At 27.3% G+C, this 17,426-nt stretch overlaps 1 protein-coding gene across 2 annotated transcripts in view; it reads right to left on the bottom strand.

The window, feature by feature from the left end:
- LOC111680807 (homeotic protein spalt-major) overlaps window positions 1-2,424 on the bottom strand; it is a 54,476-nt gene extending 52,052 nt beyond the window's left edge. Inside the window, exon 1 of one of the 2 annotated variants that reach the window (XM_046945098.1) lies at window positions 698-2,424. The gene's annotated coding sequence lies outside the window, so the exon portion shown is untranslated. The remainder of the gene's footprint in view (window positions 1-697) is intronic. The other variant, XM_046945097.1, reaches the window with a different exon arrangement.
- Window positions 2,425-17,426: the final 15,002 nt, after the last annotated feature.

Raw genomic sequence — 17,426 nt, 5'->3', positions numbered from 1 at the left:
AAATCATTTAGCCTCCACTATTCTCTATTAAGAAGTTTTCACAAACCTTAAGTCAGACCGAGGTATTTTATATGTTTGCAAACTATCGGTTTATTTGTTCCTTATTTGAATACAATTAGTTTAGAAATAAATTTGTTTAATATTAAAATTTATTTCACCAATTGAATTGATTACAAAAGAACTTGCATTTCAAAAACTTTTTACAAATTCCAGAGTTACAAAATGGTTTCAAATAAATGGTGTTGTAACTAGTTACAAGGTTGCTGAAGCAGTTTTGTTTGCACTCGTTCTAGCACTATTTACTTAGGAATGCATTTTTAAAATGTTTCTCAAATATTTCCATGTTTCCATTATTTAATAAATATTTTTAAGTTTTTTTAATTAACTTCTAAATCGATTAAAATTGTAGATTTAATTTTAAATTAAAGTAAAATATTTTTAAATTTTGCACTTAAAAATTGCATAAATTTATTACATTTAATTATTGTTTCATTTAACTATTAACTGTAAACAATTTAATTAATTGTTTAATAACTACAACAGCAGCCCCATGGATACACTTGAAATATTTGTCACATTAAACAATTGTTTTAATTGTCACTTGAAATAATTTGAAATGTTTTTTTCTTGTGATTTTTTTTTTGTAGTAAAGAGAGTGTAGAACAACTTGTTAAAAAAATTTAAGAAAAAAACTCACCTGTTTCCTAAAGTGAGACAGGTATCCATTTGTTAAACAACAACTTTTATGCAAAACAAAAATTGAGTGAAAAATAAAATTCAATAATTTGCAATGCAAAAAGCTTACAAATTACCGACGGCTTTTGAATTTTGTTGATTATTTTTTTTATTTTTTTTATTTTAAATTTGTTTAAATGCACCATAAAATTAGCACCATTATTTTTGAGACATTTATTTATTTATAATTTTTTTAACAAAATTTTAAATGCTTTTTTTTGCATATTTTTCTTATATTTTGAAATTAAAAACTTTTTTGTTTTTAAAGTAAAGGGGAGGGTTTTGACTATAAATTATTGCACTTTAATGGCTCATTACACATACACAAATAGTAATGCAGACATGGGTATGTATAGCTCATATGTATACACACACACACACATATATATACGCACTTACACTCACGCGTGTTTTACGCACTCCCAGGCCTGCTTGATTTGAACAATATATGAATGTTGCTGTTTAAAAACGGACATTAAATGTTTATTTACACGGAACGCACGCACTTCTTTTTGGCAATAATTTTTTTATATTATTTGCTATTTAAAAAAGGATTTTTGTAACTTTTTTTTGGGGGAATTTATTGATTAATTTTAAATTTTTATTTATGTAAATTTATTTTTTTTGCAATTTTTTTTTCTGTTTGTTATTTATTGTGAACTTTTAACGATTTTATTTACAGATTCTATTGCTTTCGGTTCGTTACTGACGCTGGCCTGACGTTTGTAGAGTTTTAACCGTTTTTTCGTGCTGTACTGAGATTCGTTAGATGCAAAATTATCCTTTATGGCCATAAAACTGCTGCTTGCTCCTTGCTTTCTTTGCTTATGTTTTACGTTTTTTTATTCTTTTTGTATTTTACTTTTGCATTTTTTACTTTTATGAGCTCCTTAAAATCATTTTTATTTTATTTTTTTAAGGTTTTACATTTTATTTGATTATATATTTTTTATATAAAAAAGCTCTTATTTTTTTACCAGCATAAAATTTTTATTCCTGCTGATGACGATGAAAACGACGACGAAAATTGTACAATGAAGTAGAAGATACACAGAAACATTGAAAAGTACGCACACCAATATAAAAAAAATATTAAAGAACAGTAGAAGCAGATAAAAAAAATTGAATTATATATATAAAAATTATAGACACAAGAAATCGAGTCAAATAGTGATATTTTGTTGTATTTTTTTCGTTTTTTTATTATTATTATTTCTCGTTTACTTTTTTTTCTTTTGCGATATACTCAAAAAATATACAATAAAAATTTTTGAATACTTTGTCTCGTAGTCGAGGTTGTAGTCGTCGATGTTATATTTTTTGACGTCGTTCGAAAAACGGTCGGTCGTCTGTTGTGTATAAGTTTTCAAGTAAAGTTAAGTATATCCAAAAAAATGTATAATACTAAGTAGAAGTACAAGAATACAACAAACCCAAATACCAACTAAAATAAAAACAACTACAGCAACAACAACAACATGAGCAAATACAATAATAAAAAAAATGCTTTTTTTTGTTAGTTGACGTCGTAGTTTTGTATTTTATAAGAAGAAGGCAAAAGAGTATAAAAGTACTTTTCGTTCTTTTGCTGCTGCTGTTGTAGTTGTTCTTATTGTCTTTGTTGTTGTAAAAATACAATTATTATATTTGTATCAAATGAAATGAAGAAAAAAAGTCCTGGCGCAACGTTATACGCCAAGATTCGAACTAGAGCATAAAAGTTTTGGTGCTGCGCACCACCATCATCATCTAAAAAAGCAACAAACAAACAGATACAAACCAAAACAACAACAAAAACAAAATATACAGAAATTTTGTTCGTTCGTTATATGGCTGGCTAGCTAGTTGGCTGCCTGACTGAATGGCTCTAACAACAACTCACATTGCAGAGTGTAAAGTATCTTTGCGATACTCGTCTCGTACTCGCACTCTGCTTAGTACTTTTAACTCTATACACACTAAACACAAATGGCACAAAATGTTAAAATACAAAATAATATTTTCAACAAAACTACGAGAAGAACACAATACCAACAACAAGAACAACAACAACTACGAAAACAACACAGAAAAACAAACAAACCCTCATCCATCGATTGCTGCGAACTGTATGGATGTTGTATGGAAAATGTTGTTGAGATACATTTACGGTTTCATTTGCTGTTGCTAACAAATATTGAGCAAAACTGCTCAGACAGCAGCCACCAACAGGCCAACTTTATTTTATACTCTGGGCCAAAAAAAAAAACAAAAAAAAAATGCAAAAAAAACAAACATATACAGAAATACTCAAAGTATTTACTTGCTGCTCTTTGCCTTTATTGAAAAAAGTTAAGTACTCTTCTTTCTCAGCCAACAAATTTTGCTTGCTCCATTCGCAGGAGAGTTACGTGTATTTACAACTCATGAATTTTCTTTTCTTTTAAAAACGAAATCATATAACTTTATGTTAAACTCTTTTATAACATTTGACTTTGTAAATTACTCAAGTTTGGACCAAATCTTAAGAAAAGTCTTTAAATACAAATCGTTTTATTACAAAGTCTTATAAGACTTTAATATTCGAATAGTTTTATTATTAAAAATATTTAAAAAATTTCTTATAATTTTAAATTTCTTAAATTTTTATTACTAACACTCCAGCTAAATCTTTCATTACCGGGTAAGGGGTAAAAATGCAAAAATTTATTTAGACAATAGCATTTTAAGTCATTATTTTAACATAGTGGTGTCGTTGGAGGCAAGTACTTACCACAATTGCTTACAAGTCTGTAATTAGGAAAATCAGTCAATGTAAATTGTGTGGAAAACTCTTAAACAGCTTCTGTCATCACACAGCAGCTTACTTATGAATACGAAAGTATAACACATTATTAATAACACGTTAATCAAGTGCTTCTATGTAAGCAGAACGATATGTAGTAATTTCTGATAAGTATGGTGATAGGTTACAATTGCAAATTCTGGGTTGTTGTTGTTAGTACTGATTTTTTTCTTGAGTTATTTTTACCATATTCAAAACCCTTTTCTCGTATAACAAGTGCATAGAATCGATGAGCCAGATTGGAAATGTAACACTTACTATTAATGTTATCATAACTTATCTCTTTTATGGTTTTATTGTTATCAATTGGAGCTTCCCCAGCAAAAACTGGCATTGAATAGTAATGAGTTAGGAAGCTAAACAAGTCACCTTTCACTACTTATTCATTAGCATTTTAATGAATTATTTTAACACGGTGTTGACAGTTAAGTACTTACCACGCTCGCTTACAAATCACTGTTGAAATGAACACTTAAAGATATGTATGTTGGGAATAGTCCGCAAGACCGAATGAGGAAGTTTACCTAACCAAAGTCGTTCAAACTTTGTATAGAACGACAGTGATCCTATAGGCCTCTCACAATGAGCTAGTCTGAGGTCAGTACTCTGGTACGTTTTCTAGGTAGACACACATTATTACGGCGCATACGAAGATAATAGTGCATCTTTTGAATAGTTTCTTTGAAAGACTTTTTTTCAAATTTATCTCATAAATCTTAGGAGTGTTGTATTTCCGCATATTACATTCCTATGGAACACAGGTTGCAAAATTTTATGAAACTATGTTATACATCTGTGGCCTCCGGTAGGTTAGTGGTTAGTGATCTAGTCTGGTAGACCGGAGGTGGTGTGTTCGATTCCCACCTGTGACACTGGTTAAGGAGCGTACAACAGGCCCGATAGAGGCATCCTCCTTTCAAAATAACTAACAAACTATGTTATACATTTAGAAAACAGAGCTTCAGAAAAACGGACGATAACAGTTTTTAGAACTTTTTTTATATTTTTCCAACAAAATTTTTCCTATAAAGAAGAGCAAAACGAGAAATCGAAGAAATTTGCTTTACAATATCAAAAAGAAACAGTTTGAGATAATGATACTCTTCTAAGAAAAACGGATATGCTCAAGTCGATCCCGAATTACTTCGTTTAATATTGAAACACTTTAATACCGTTATTTTGTTCAGTTGCTAATTAAATTGTATTTAATCTGACTGAATACACAGGACTACCTACACACATCCAAACCCCTTGGTAGTGATCTTATATCAAATGGAAAATTCTTTAGGATCACTTCTTGTAAAGTTTTAGGGAACAACGTCCAAGTAAATGACTTTATAAGAATTATACGATAATACATTTATCAAATCTTTTATGTTTATAAATATACAAGGTCGCAATTTTCAAGAAATTTGATAACATTTGCTACGAATTTCAAAAAATGGTGGCTTTCTATATATTCATTAGTTATAGAAATGCATTCTAGAAAAATTTAGGACAATAGGACCACCAAATTAAAGTGGAAGAGAGGCCTTCAGACTGCAGTTTCAAAACTTCAATTTTGAGGATTTCGAAGAAAACAACTTTTTTCCAAATTTTTGAAAAGCATGTTTTATTTATTCTTTAACGTAATGCTTTTTAATATAATATAATGCTTTTTCAGAATACTAGGAAATCCATCGTGACCACATAGATTACGAAAATACTGACAAAAAGATTAAGTTTGTTTTGAAGTGTCCACTCTCTCTCTCTCTTTCAAAGAAGACACTTAAGTGACGATCTTCACCCTGGTTTGCAAGGAATACATCCGTGAAGAAAGACGGTATTGGATATCACTGTCTTTTGAATGCATTAACTCTTTGTTGAACTATTGGGTAGTTTCATTGAATTTTAAAAACCTTTATTTCATATGCCTGTGTTATGTGTACGTTACTTAACAGCTCGAGTTTTTAAGTTTTCATGTTATGAATATAACATTTTTTCTTCATATCAATTAGCAGAATATCCTTTAGTTGAATGTAATGTAATTTATCAAACATTAACAGCAAGTTTAACATAACAGTGTAAATAAAACATTTCCCCAACACATTCAATGTATACGTATAAGACTTTTAAGTTCGAAATGTTAAGTAAAGCATTAACATAACACTTTAAACAATTAACATAAATGTTTTCCCCCTACAATAACAGTTGCAATAACATAACATAAAGAAAAGTAAACAAAACTTTAGAAATCCATCTCAAGAAACGGTAGTCATATAGCTTTACTCTTCTATCTCGTGAATACTTATAGAGAATGTTAAATAACAACAACAACACTATCAAACACATAAATTTATGATTTAACTACAATAAAAGCACACACATGCTCAAAAAGTAAACAGAGAGATAATATAAAACACAATAAAAATAATAACATAAATCAAATTAACACACATCTAAACAAACATAAACGTTTATAATAACTCAAATTAATTGAGTGTTATTGTGATGAGGAGAGTAAAAAGTATTTTATAAAAAGAGAGTAACTGTGTGTTTTGTAATTGAGTGAGTTATTATATATTTCTATTTATCCAAAGAGGAGAGTCTTTTATTAAGACTCTTTTTGAAACATTTTCAGTGATATGAGTTTTACTATAGGTGCTAGATGTTGTTGTAAAAGCGCATAGTAAATGAGAAAAGTTACACAAAAAACAAAATCAAAACCAAAAATAGAAAAAAAAGAAGTAAAATCAGCAAAATTTTTCCTTTTATATCTCTTGTGTGTGCTTTAGCCGTAGTTGTTGTATGTGGAGGAAATTTGAAAGACGAAAAAAAACTAGTCGCCGGAACAGCAATAACAAATACATGAGCTAACAAGAAAACATAACAAATTATGACAAGGTTAGGCGGAGCGAAAAAATTTCATCTTTATTTTTTTCTTTTTCCTAGTCGACTATAATGTTGTTGTGGTTGTTGTTGCTTTTACTAAAAGAATTATATATTTGTTTTTGTTGGTGTTGCTGTTTGTTTTTTTTTTGTCGGGTACTCTCGTATATCATATTTTTATTATTTATTTTTTTTCTTGTTTTATTTATGTGTATGAGTGAGAGTGTTTAGCTTCTTTTTCACTGTTGGAGTTTATTTATTATGAAAATATATTCATTCTATGTAATACATTATATATTACAGAAAATAAATGTACCTATATTGTAATAAGAAAATATAACATACAACTTTGTTGTAATAAAGGTGTTAGTTAAGTAAAATGATTGTAACAAAGTTTTACATAATTTAACGTTAGCCGACGCTTTTTTTTATAAAAATATGAAAGACATTTTTAAAACGTCTGTTTGGAAAAATTTTAATAATTTTTAAATTTAATGTGATTTTAAGATATTTATGTACCTACATGCCGTCGGCATTTGTTTTTCGATACATTGAATGTTATTTCAGTTTTAATTTTATTTGTTGAAATAGATAAATTTTCAACAGAAAATGTTGATCAATTTTAAATTACTATAAGAATAATCATTTAAGATGCCTTTAGAAAGTGAATCAGGATAGGGTAAATGCACCTAATGTCGGCATCACCCAGTAGTCGGCATCTTTTACATAAAAATGTAAATAAATAAGAAAAGCTGTACAAATTTATTAAGGTTTGATCTATATTTCATAGAAAATATGGTCTTTTTGCTTTATGAAATGAGTAAATTTAAGTAGGATTACTAATTTCCTCTATATTTGACGTTTTTTAGTGACAGCTTTGCAGCATTTGTAGTACTGTCAGTTTTCTTAAAAAAAATTTAGTTTTAGTGCCACCTTAAACAAGTGAATATTTATATGAAATTAAATGATTTATTTGACAGAAATTGATTTAAATGAAAGAAAACAGTTGAAATATTTAATTTAAAGTGAAAAAGTTAGTTAAAAAAATATATTTTTTTGTAATTTTAATCGCTGCCGCCATTAGGAACACAATTTTTTATGAATTCTTATTGTCGGCATAGGGGTGCCGACTACTGGGTATTAAGTTCGATCATACGTATTCTATAGTCGGCACTCTAAAATTTATTATTTCTCTATAGAAAATTGGGTATATAACTATGAAAAATTTTCTATATAACAATTTTCTCTTCAAAAATTATATGTATAACAGTTATTTTTGTAAAAAAAAAATTTATGTATAACACTTCTCTATAAAAAATTATGTATATTACAATTTCCTCTATAGAAAATTGATTGTACAACATTTGTTTCTATAGAGAATTATGTGTATACAATTTTTTTCTATAGAAAATTTTATGTATAACAATTTTTGATACAAAAAATTATGTGTATATCAGTTTTCTCTATGAAAAATTGTGTGTATACCCTTTTTTTCTATAGAAAAATTACTTCTATAATAGCTTTTTTCTACAGAAGATTACAATTTTTTACTACAGAATATAATTTTCTATACAAAAAATATGTGTATAATAGTTTTTTCTATTAAAAATTTTGCATATTGAAATTTTTTCTAACAAAATTGCTTCTTAACTGTGTTTTTACAAAAAAATTATGAGTATAACATTTTTTTTCTATAGAAAATTCCTAGTATGACAATTTTTCTATAGAAAAGTGTTCTTATTATAATATCCTCTATGAAACTTATGTTAAATTTTTTCCTATAGGAAATTGCATATTTTTATAAAAGATTTTCTTTAAAAAACAGTACATATAACACTTTTCCCTATAAAAAATTACTTTTTTCTCTAACAAAAAATATAATATTGTACAGAAAATTGCATGTATAACTCTTTTTCTATAGAAAAAAATGTTATTATGTATACTTATTACAATTATAATTATGTTCATAACATATTTTTCTACAGAAAAAAACGATATTATTACAGTTATTTCTATAGAAAAAATTTAATTAAATATTTTCTTTGGAAAATTGTGTATATATCACTTTTTTCTATAAATAAATATGCTTTTTTCAAACAAAAAATCTACTGCCGACTATAGGGACATTTTTTGTCGAACTTAGGAACACTGGTGCCGACTATTGGAAAATGTGGAGTTTTTAACAAAATTTACAAATTACTAAAAATTAGTTATTTGTTTTTCAAAAAAGTTAAATAGATCTAAAACTTAACTAAACACATAATTGAAATAACTAAAAATCATCGTAATAACATTTACCGACTCTTTAGGGGGATAGTTTGAAAAAGAGAAAAAAGTTAAACTGCCGACTATTGGTACATTTACCCTATGTAAAGACCTCAAATTCATTAATTTAATTTTAATTCATTTAATTTTAATATACCTATTAACTAAACTTTTAATTGGTTTAAACAGCACAGAAAAAAACCTGGAAATGACTTGTGCTTGTATTCAACAACATACTATTTAATGACAGCTATTTACCAACTGCCTTACTTAGAAGTACTCTAGTAACAACTTTCTTTTAAATTGATATAGAAGTGCAATCCTACTTCATATATGTATATTCGTGTTTGTTAGTACTTTCGCCCAATGACATCATCGTGTTAAAGTAATTAATTGAAATGCTAATGAAAAAGTGATTATAATTGGTTTTATTAGCCTTTTTAACTTATTACTTTTTAATGTTAGTTTTCCCTGGTTACTAATAGTAATTTTGCGATTAAAAATACTTTAACAAAATTTTTAAAATTACTTTTTCCATAATCAGCATAAAATGACGGAATTTTTCAGACTATTTTGATATGATTGCAGATTTTTCTGTACTGATATCCAGATTTTCAATCGCTGGTAGGGAACTAAACCCTTTTTATTACATTTTTATACAAAAGCACAAAAATCAAAACAGTTTCAGTTTAAAATGTTCAAATAACTAAACTGTATTTTTTTTCTTAGACCAGCACTCAGGCTAGCACTACTCATGCAGTGCATTGTGCTGGAACTAGGAAAATAGGTTGTGGGAGGTAGGATAGAGGGAGTAGTGTTTGTGGACATTTGATTTAAACCTTTTCACATCGAAAGTGGCGGGGAATACTTCTGCAGGATGTTTGTTTCACATACGAACACTGCGGCTGACTGCTTTTGTGCGCGGTCGAGTAGAACCAAAATAGCTTCGTCCCATACATTGGAGTTGTATTCCATTTTCGGTCGGATATAAGTGGTATAAATAGTTAGATGATCAGATGGAGTGAAATATGTCTTAAACCGAGACACTTGAATGCTTCTTTCGACAGTTCGGAAATGTGTTTAGTCCATCGGACATCGCACTGTATTTTCATGCCTGGAACATTAAGAATTTCTGATTCCTTAATATTTACAGCCCCCAAACAAAACTACTTACTAGCTCCCTATTTGCGAGCAATCGTAATAAGTACTTAACTAACTCTCTATTTATAAGTGATCGCTTTAAGTACTTGTTTCCAGTGTCATCCTCATGTTAAAGTAATGACTTTTTTTGCTAAGACCCTTATAAAGAAAACTATATTTTAAAGATCTTTTAAAGAAATGTTAAAAAAGTTTTACAGCCGATATTATTATTTGAGTTTAAAGTTACACAGGCCACTATCACAAAAAAGATGAGGGGTTTAATGTTTTTGTCATTGCAGTTGTAACACATCGAAATATTCATCTGATACCCATAAAAGTATATTCTTATTCAATTCTAAGTCGATTTAGCCATGTCCGTCCGTCTGTCTGTTGAAAACACTATAGAGTCCAAATGACAGCAATTAGGAAGTTATTAGGAAATGAAATTGTAGTATTGAATAATACAACTAATTTGACTTAAATAATTTTAACATTTATCAATCAACTCTAAAATAATTTTAAATAAAATTAAATTCTTTTGGCTTTTTTTTGAAGTGACTAAACATCACTTCCACAGTAAGTAAACAAATTCACTTAGTGCTACTTTTGAAGTTGTGATAAATGTTATTCTTTTGGAAGTTCTTCGTTTTACTTTTGCTGGGGCAAGTTGTAATAAAGATTTTTTTAAATATATTTTGAACCTGGAAACATAAACCTTATGAAAGGATACTTTTTGGTACTTTTTCGTTTTTCGAAAGGTACTTTTTTGAATTATAAGGAATGAGCATACAGTCATTTAAATTTTAAAATTTCTTAAAAAATATTCAATATTTTTGTTAAAAATCTTCTAAGGGCTTTTTACCAAAAGCAATGCAAAAAAAAAAATAAAATTTTTGTTAAAAAAAAAATTCCACAATTTTCCTAACAAATAAGTAAATTTAAAATTTAGTTTAAAATCTTTCTACGGCATGTATTCATTATTTAATTTACTACTTTTCCAAGAATTTTTGTGGGAGTTCTTTTAAGAAAAATTTATTCAAAAATACATATTTAAAGTTGTTCATCATTAAGCAATTAAAATAAATTAAATGGTTAGAAACATCTAAACCATTAAAATAATTTAAACACTTATTTTACATACAATATTTATATAAAAAAAGTTAAAATTTTATATAGTTTTTTTTTTCATTTAAGCTGTAATTATATAATGAGTTTGGAAAAAAAACATAAAATAATTTGGTGCTATTATTTTATAGTTTTCCATTACAAATGTTAAGAATACAAAATTTTCCTTAAATACAAGAGAAAAAAAGAGTTTTTTAAAGCCGCCGTTTTAAAAAACTAAAAGAAATAAATCTAAATTTAAATAAATATATTTACGTGCATTTTCTATTTTATGACATAAAACTAAATGTTTGTTTTTTTGTGGAAACTGAAACTATTTGATATTTTTTTTTTTGATTTTATTTGAATTTTAATTTCATTTTACTACTGACCTTTTCCAATATACATAAACATATATAGAGTGAGTGAGTGCCCCACAAAATAATGATGATGACACTGAATACAATTTGGTTGTTTTTCTTCATTTATGATCAGCAGTTTATATATAAAAAAATCTATTTTGTTTTGAGTTTTGTGACACACATGTTCTGTATGTAGATTTTAGTTTTATATGATTCTTTTTGGTTTCTTTTTCGTTTTTTTTTTATTAAACATTTGTTATCTTTATATTAGAATCTACCTTTTTTTTGGATTTTTTTTAAAGAAATAAATATATTTTATATAAGAATATCTATCTCTATGTGTGTTATTTGAAACCCTTTAGATTTTATTTTCTTATTTGTAGGTTCTTTTCCTCTTCCTACGTAAAAAAAAAAACTATTTGTGTAAAATATTTAGAAAAAAATAAGAATTTAATGAATTTTTATAAGATGTTTGTTATTTACTTAAATACCATTTATAAAACACAAAAAAAAATATTTTTCTTTTATAATTTATTTAACGTTCTACGTTAAATGTTGTTTAAATTTTGTTGTAACTAATAAAATTATATATTGTATGTATCGATTTTAAATTGTACCCTACATACGATCCTATAGAAAATTTACAGAACAGTTTAGTTGGATAGAAAACTAATTGAATTTTGTTTTTCTTTCTGGATATAATTTTAATGTTCAAATTTCTATAGTAAAATATTTTAAAATTTTGGTAATGTAGGTAGTGCAGTTATTTCATACATTACTTGGTAATGAATAGTCGCTATCGTAACATGTTTTAATAGAAGTTGTTGCCAATTGTCTAGAGTGTATGTCTAATAAGGAATTAGTCAGCGGTTCTAAAACTAGTCAATATTAGAAATTTTTCTAAGAAATTTTAATTTTTACATATGTATGTATGTGTACAGTTCCACTGACTGGCCAGGTGACTAGCTATTTTAACATGTGCTTGTACTACGAAAAATTCATTCGTCACTCAATAGATTACGAAGAGACAGACAAAAAGCTTAAGTTTGTTTTTTAAAATGTTCACTCTCTGGCATTCTCTCTAAGGGGTCACTTAAGTGACCCCTCCCTCGTTTACAAAAACCTACTAAGTGGTTGGCTGGTTGGTTGTTCAGGCTGCAATAGATTAACTATTGGGTCCTTTTGGTCCCTTCGTGATACCTGTAAGTATATTAAAAGAAAATATGAAAAGGATAGAGGAGGTTGTAGTAAGAGAGGCAACAGTAAATAGACATAGAAAGAGGAATTTAAGTGCTTAATAGACAGAGATAGATGAAAACGTAAGAGGAATGACCCGAAAAAGCTACTAATCAGTGCTGTTGTAGTTTGTTTCGTTAAACCAACCGAAAAGCCTGAAAAACATAGGTTATCTATTCTAATCCCAGAGATGTCCTCTAAAAATCGACCAAGTGGTTAGACGTTAGTGAAAATCAGAGCCACAAAACTTGTCACAGCTAACAACTGGAATCAGAAATGAAAACAATTTATGAATAAAATTCAGAGTTGTTTTTGTTGTTGTAACAGGTTGGCAGTAACTGGATGTTCTTCCCGGCTGTTGCTTAGTTGAAAATCTTTGGCCGATTGAGAATCGGGTCGTTTCGGAGCGGAGATTCAAAACTTGTCACATCTAACGACTGAAATCAGAAATGAAAACAATTTATGAATAAAATTCAGAGTTGTTTTTGTTGTTGTAACAGGTTCGCAGTAACTGGATGTTCTTCCCGGTTGATACAGGTGTTGCTCAGTTGAAAATCTTTGGCCGATTGAGAATCGGGTCGTTTCGGAGCGGAGATTCAATTGTCTTGGGAATGAAATTCAGAGTATTTATACTCTGTTTGTAACACTGAAAAATGTTGTATACCAATCACTAAACACTGTTAAACTCTAAATAAATAACTTTGTAGTAGACGTAAATTCCTCTACCAACATTGATAAGGATATGTCCACATTTTCCCCTACTCCCCTATGAGCCCTCTTGTAGAAAGTCTCTTTTTTTGTCAAAAATAAGTAAAAATATTCCGGAATAATGTTAAAAAATAAATTAAATGCTTAATTTTTAAAAAAATAATTTACATTTTTAATATAGTGAATGTTGTAGGGTATCAAACTATACATTTATAATTGTTTTTATTTGGAAAAAATGTTTTATTTAAATAATTTAATGATAAATTAAAAATATATATAAAATAGTCTTCAGTTTTAAAATAATTAAATTACTATTGTGTAGGGCATAGAAGTTTCGATCTAACCAAGTGACATTTTCTTTTCTTCATTTAACAAATTTATTTACTTGTTAATATTTATATTTAAACATAGTTTTAAAAAAGGTTGTTTACGATGATATTTTTTCGTTTTTGTTTCTCAATGATTTTGTTGCACATTAAAGAGACAAATCGGCGTCATCAAAAATTTTCTTTTGAGTTTTCTTTTACAAATTCAAAACGTTTCCTATGATTTCAAAGGTTACATTATTAATTATAATGTAATGAAGGTAAAAGGGGTTTTTTTTTTGAAATATTTCTATAAATTATTCAACATGATTTTTTTTTAATTTTGAATAAAAAATATCAAATATTATCTTTTAAAACCAAAAAAAGAAGAAAAACCCAAAATATTTAAACCTTCAATGTTAGACATTAAGACTATGAGTTTAGTTTCTAACCAGACATTTAGTTTTTCATTTTTTTCTTGATGAGAATTATAAACGAAAAATATTCTCATTAGTAGTTTTTTTTTGTTATAATAAAATTTTTTTTATATTTAAAGGTTATTTTTCTATTTTTTTGTTATCATATAATAATCAATTTTTAAATACAGGTGACATAAATTCTTTAAAATTATTGATGATGTATAAATGTATAAATATTTATAAAGTCGTGTGTGCGTGAGAGTTTATAACTTTAAAAAAAAATATTTAATTTATGAATTTTAATATTTAATTTTTGTTTATTTAACTGTTAACTAATGATAACATTATTAATTTGTTATTATGTATTAAGAGTTATAAAAGTTTTGTTTTTTTGCAATAAAATTTTTAATTTGTTTTGAAAAAATATACCAGATCTTTGGCTTCTTATATGGTTGATTGGTTTTAATAGATTTTCCGTTAGTAGTATTTTATAGTTTTGTTTTTTTTTTGTCTGATAAAAAAAAAAACAAATATAATAAAAATATAATGTAATAAAAATTTAAAAAAAATAATTTATGTTAATTATTATATTAATATCTCAAGCATACATGTGCTAGAGTTTTCGAAACTTTCAGAAAATGTGTCGTCGAATGACCTTTTAAAAAAAGGCCGTCAATATAAGTTTTTTATGGAAATAAGCATTATTTTTAATTGAAAGCAGAATCAAGTTAAAACCCAGGAAAAATGTTAGAGCTTGTTCCAAAAACTACTAATTCTAGAACGAGTGAAAACAGAACCACTTCAGATTCTTAAACAACAGCCTTGGAACAAGTAGTGTCGCCATTACTTCTAGAACTCATTCTTTAGAATGTTGTTGTGGTTCTTAAATACTTCTAAATAGTTTTTAAGGAACTAGTTATACTTTGCTACTACACTAGTTCAATGGAACGCATACTAGTTTCGAAACAACTTCTTGGAATCAATTGATAAAAATGTCAAAAAACTAAAAATTTATAAACTTATTTTTATCGAAATAGAAAATGCGTTCAATGAACTACAAGATATTCAAGAGCTCCCTAATTCAATGGTACCGAGAGAAGGGAACGTTAGCTGCTTGTAACGTATATCCTTACAAAAAATATGTTAAGAGATTAGAGGTGCGGAGGTATGTAATTTTGTAAATAACATTGGTACAATAGTAAATTTTCCTCAACAGTTTCTCAAAATTGCTCCTAATCTTAATAATATGAAACAAAAACGCTAAAAGTGAAATATTTGTTTATACGTTCTCTACAGCTTCCCTAGAACTAGTTCCTAGGTTGACAAATTCAAACAAAAATCATTGATTAAAGACATAGTTCCAGAAGCGTTTGAAAAAACGATTGTCGACTCATGTGTTCTAGAACTATATAATTTTTCCTGTTAATATCTGTCTGAATCGGGCTGTTATGACTTGGCGCCGGTTTTGAGTTTTTGATTCTCTGGATCAAGTTAATTATTAAGAAAAGATTATTTTAAGACAAAAAGAATTACATATTTAATTCCATCTGGGTTTTGTATTTTAAGATTTTTCCAAAATTTTGAGCATCAAAGTTTTTTAACAAGACTCGCGAAATAAATCACTAAATTCAAAATACATCAAAATCTCCCTAATAAACACATACATACATATAATATTGTATGTATATAATATATGTACATTCTCATAAATCTATGAATTTTCATTCGTGAGTAATTTTGTGCCTGTATGTTCGTCATCATCACCATAATCCATCTAACAACTGACAGTTAGATCAAAAAAAAGGGTTGAAATATATATTTATTGTTGTTTGATATTTTAAAGATATGAAATACATTGTCATACATTTCAACATTCATCTTTTACGTTTTTTTTTCTATAACAAAAAATGGCAGCAACCATATTTTCTATAACGAATAAACATAATCGTACATACCCATGTAAATAAATATCATTTATTTATATGTGTATGTATGTATATTAAGTAATATGATTAAAAATTAATACTCTTCTATACATATGTATGTAACTATGATGATGTACATATACCCAGCAAAAACTCGGTAATGGTTTTTACTTATATAACTACTTACTTTTCAACTATAACTGCAGCTTTACTTATAAGTACCCTTATAACGACTTACATATAACCAGATAGGTATGTTATTTATGTAGAGTTTTGCCGTTCTGTTTGCACACACACACAGATAAAAACAAGTAAGAAATTATAGTCGGGCGAAGCCGAAAATGTACAAAAGTTGTATGGGGGTTAGGTAAACTAATGAACCGATGTTAACCATTATCAATACGCTTCGTCTAGGGTACCATAAAAGATCATGTGCAAAATTATCTGTACTATGATTACAAGGTTTACACAAAGCAACTTTTCAACTCTTTATTACAAATCACCGCTTATATAAGTACTTACAATATAAGCAGTGATTTCTAAGCTATCGTGTTAAGTACTTGCCTCCACTGTCATCATTGTGTTAAAATAATGATTAGAAATGCTTAAACTTTATAGCTCATTACATTTCAATGTAAGTTTTTGCTGGGTATGTATGTATATTTGTTTGTATGTATCATCTACATAAATGTATTATTTATTTGTCTCATCAATGTGTGATATGAAGCAGATGTCACATTTAAAAAAAACAAACGACTCATTACATACACATGGGTATGTACGATTAGACTTACACTTTTCCTGAAAAGATTAAATTTAAAATGTTTAAATAAATAAGAAAATTTTAAATTAAAGCATTTAAAAGATTGCATATGTTTATGTTTTTTAGAATTATTTATTTTATTTGAATGTAATAATTTGAATGCAAATATAGATATATATTCAAATACAGCAAACTAGAAATAGTTTTGTATTAGTTCCACTAACTTATTCTAGAAAGGACTCAAAGGACTTTTCGTTTGAAATTGTCACCTATGGAACTGGTTTTGGGTAAGCATTATCGAGTGTCAACATGGTCTATGGAACTGGTCTATAATGTTTAATCATGTTTTTGTGATTAATCAATTTCCATTCAGAATGTCTGATTTTTATTGTTGATGATAACTTAATAATTATTATTAGTAACCTAATGCAGATATTAGTTATTATTATTATACCATTATTAAAACTATATTATTTTAAATGAAATCTAAAATTCCATACAAATACATACATATCTATGTATTTCTATACATGAATAAATGAATAACACTTTAATTTCCCTACAATTTAAAATATCGATTACAAATGTCCCCCTTTTTCTCAAAACGATGCAAAAGCAAAAAGAAATCAAACACGAAACTAAAATTTAAAATACACACATATGTACTAATATATATACGTACATATATACTTACAAAAACCTATACTAAATTGACAAAGCAGTATTACAACAATGAAGTTAGAAGGCCTATTTAAAGGCACCACTGTAAGTC

This window comes from Lucilia cuprina, chromosome 2, assembly GCF_022045245.1.
Source record: "Lucilia cuprina isolate Lc7/37 chromosome 2, ASM2204524v1, whole genome shotgun sequence".
Taxonomy (NCBI): domain Eukaryota; kingdom Metazoa; phylum Arthropoda; class Insecta; order Diptera; family Calliphoridae; genus Lucilia; species Lucilia cuprina.
Note: the sequence above shows the minus strand (reverse complement) of the source record. Positions and strands in the feature narration are given on the sequence as shown.